Consider the following 3,818-nt stretch of genomic DNA (forward strand, 5'->3'; position numbering starts at 1 on the left):
CATATTTGCATCTCTAAACATCCATATGCTACTACTTTCAAGAAAAACTTTACAATAGTGTTGCATCGCTATTTTAGTTTCTCCACCCTATTTAAGTTTTTCCACCCGCCGTAAAGACATCGGCTAACGCGAAAGACACTAAAGAGAGCACTACTGTACTCGAGACACTCATCAGAATGTACTATTTGTTTAACTTATAAACAAGAAAGGGTGTATGTACTTACAACAATCTTAAGAAAATATTGGCATCTCATTTAGTAATTGATGGTATAAAATACATAATTGTATCACACCAACGATCAAAAATGAACCATGTTATACTATTGGACTGGTATGTAACCAAAGCAATTCTGAAAAACGAGCAACACACCTACAAGATTACAAGAAATAAAATTTAGTATCATGCATTCTGAAAACTATTTGGACCAGTAAATTCTATTTACGATAGCAGGTATCAATATTTCGAGATGTTAAAGGAAGCTCGTAATATTTTTTATGCAAAAAAATATTTCTACTCATCTGACGGGCTCTCAACAAGATAGCTTTCGTCGAATAACTCCTCGACAATCATCTGCATTGCAGATTTTGGAAGCACTTATGTATGAAAGGTATTACTAAGTAACAGATGTAAATAAGAGAACCATCAAAAGTAGGGAAAGGGCAGTAAACAATTAATATCACCCACAAAAACACTTAGATCACCCTCCAATTGTTCATATCTTTTGTAAGAAAAAGAAAAATTCTCAAACATGTCCTTGTGGTGAATCTAGTAGATGCCATTCCCCATCAACATACCAATGTAGACTGTGACACTCACTGCGATGTGCTACATGAAACGGTTAAAGTTCAACTACTTTAATCCTGACGTACTGTACACCACTCACACTCTTCCTATATGCTGAATGTCTCGCACACAGGAAATTACGGCTTCAAACGGCAGTGGAGAAAATAACTTTACAATTAATTAGCTTCTCACCAATACAAATAGACTTTTCATTAAACTAAAAAAAGAAGAAAAAACAAACACATCATAAACAGAATGTTCACCAAGATTAAGAAAGCTAGCACACCAATTAGTTCAGGAAAGGAGGCTAATCTCCGCGAAGTACTATAGCGGAACATAAGTTGCTAGTAACAATGATATGTCCCCATCAGGATGCAAACATCTACCACATCCATCTAATTTAATATGTATCATCTTTCATGGAGTAATTTAGCTAGTGTTACCAAGCAAACATCACACGTGAAAACAATCAACCAGACCAGTTTATAACCACTAAAAGAAATACCAAAAAAAATCCCTAACCTTGTTGGCCGCAACCTCGATCTTGTAGATGGCCTCATCGTCACCGTTTGTTATCCGCATCGCCATTGTACTCCAGGTTGCTCAGTAGTTCGATGCTTCTCCTTCCGGATGATGGACTTCTTTGTCTTTAACCCAGGAAACAGAGAGAGCAAATCATATTTATAGCAAACAAAGGACAAACCAAGAAAGGATAGAATCTCACCACATTGTCGAGCTCGATGATGAAATCAAAGACAAGCATCTAAAAATCCTCCTAGGGTGAAGTAGACACAGTCAATGAGATCAGTGGGGTTGTTCTCGAGGAATTTAGTAGGAAGATCGTCGAGGTCCCTGGTGAAACATGTGTCCCACTTTTTACTTAATCCTTTCAGGTGAATAGTATATACAGCGATTTATCAAAACTTTCAGGTGATCCTTCCATGCATTCACTAACTTCTTAATTACCATATAAAGAAGGTAAACTATAGTTAAGTTCATGTATAAATTATGTAGTCATTTAGCAGAAACTTTGAATAATCTTGACCAGGATATCCTACTCAACTTCATCTTGCTACATCATGACATGTATCCTAGTTTTAGTTCGACAAGACATGTTATTTTGTTCAGGTAAGAGGCATGAAGTGAATCCTCAGTTTAGTGAAATTGCAGCCGTCATTGATTCACTGACTCATACTGTGATTGGTCACACCCTTTTGTTTGGGCATTGAATCCGTACTAAATTGTAATTGCCATGAAAAGAGTCTTATAGCTGCAGAAGAATTCCTTTTAGAAGTAGGAATGTCTGATAACCTAGACAAGTATCATGTACATCTTCAAATGTGCAATTAGGAATTATAATATCATTATTGATTTTCAGTATAATTCTATCCATCAACTGGACACTTTTGACCCACTATGTCTGTCTGATAACTTAGACATGTATCATGTACATCTTCAATAGCACTATCAACAACTTACTCGCAGTAGTACCTGCACAGGATCCTAAGTTCCTAACAGAGTTCAATACCATCATATATATAAGTTCCGTAAATGATCTAAATAGCTATCATTAATCAGCGAGTTCATACTGTTCCAAGTCAGTTAAAAACTTCCAAGTTGTATTCCCTTGGAATTTCCTGATGGAGCTAATTTACAATTGCCAAAATAAAATGAGTTCTCGTTCTGTAAATCAAGAGTACTGAAAATAGAAAATAGAAGTAATAGGTATACATGCCTATCGTCTAATTTATTGGTGTCATGGTGTCATATAGTTGAACATGCATATGACGAACACTGGAAAACTCAAGTGCAAAAGAAGAAAGAATGCCGTGTACGCGAGGCACCTGCTCCTTATTCGAGGAGTAGGCATTGAGCTAGAGCACAGGGGTGGGGAAGGCTAGGTGGCGGGCGTGTAGGTTCGGAGTCGTTGCACGACGTGCAACTCCTGGATCGCTTTTTAGGCATCTGAATTCTGAACACCGGTACTCTTGAAAAAAATAGAACATATGGGTTAGGAGTTAGGACTAATGGCTCCTCTGATCCCAGGAACAAAATAACAAGATAAATAATGCATATCTTCGCAACCTTCCCCCGAAAGTCAGCGGCCAAGTAGTAAACATGTGATCAATTTCAACTCTATATCATTTGAAAAGAAAACATATTGATTACCATTTTATCTGGCCAATTCGGAGGCAAAACCTAAAATATGGTTTACCATTTAATTCAAGCAGCAATCGGCACCCGCACCCCACTCCACCACCATTGCCACCATACCCCACTCCGCGAGACCGCAATTCATAAAAGGATATTTGTCATATTAAAAAATAATAATGTCATGAAATTCATTATAGAGATAGTGCCAGCATTCATGAACAGATTCACACATATTTTGACTGGTTCTAGTCTCCAAGAATGCATGTGTGATAGTCATTTATGAGCATGTACGAACTCACAGAATACTCACTTAAATTCCTCCAACATTACTCTTTGTCCATATTTACAAGAAAACACTACTGAGTGGGAGAAACATACATTACAATCACTTGATGTTAGAAGTAATTTGATTATTATAAAATTATCGGTAATATGAATTAGCAATTTGGGTTACGTCGTACATCAGTACACAATGCTAAATCAGTTCACGGCTAATACTACAGTCCATCTAACACTCCTCGCTCATATTTATTTCTGATATCGGGATCAATCAAAGAAATGAATATTTCTAAAACTGATGGTAACCATTACCCAATATTATTTAACACTAAATAGATATAGCATTGCAGACATGTAGCACTTGATCCCTTTGACAATTCAAACAAACTTAGAATTAGATGCACTTTTATCTATACTTCAAGAAGATGACAACTTCCCAGGTACATGAACCAGCGATTAAGTCACCAAGCACCTGCACCTAGAATTTTCTTGAACATCTCTTGGTACGTTTTGGTATAAACAAACCAGCATGGCAGCTCAGGAGAAATAGCATGGCACAAAATGCCATAGAAGTCTCTGAAATAATGCAAAGAATCTTATT

General features: G+C 36.8%; 1 non-coding gene across 1 annotated transcript; it reads right to left on the reverse strand.

Moving 5' to 3' along the window:
* Positions 1 to 3,198: 3,198 nt before the first annotated feature.
* Positions 3,199 to 3,302, reverse strand: LOC124704999. Its single transcript, XR_007003850.1, has one exon. It is a non-coding gene; the product is annotated as a small nucleolar RNA snoR103 (small nucleolar RNA).
* Positions 3,303 to 3,818: the final 516 nt, after the last annotated feature.

The sequence above is a fragment of the Lolium rigidum genome, chromosome 3, assembly GCF_022539505.1.
Source record: "Lolium rigidum isolate FL_2022 chromosome 3, APGP_CSIRO_Lrig_0.1, whole genome shotgun sequence".
In the NCBI taxonomy this organism is placed as follows: domain Eukaryota; kingdom Viridiplantae; phylum Streptophyta; class Magnoliopsida; order Poales; family Poaceae; genus Lolium; species Lolium rigidum.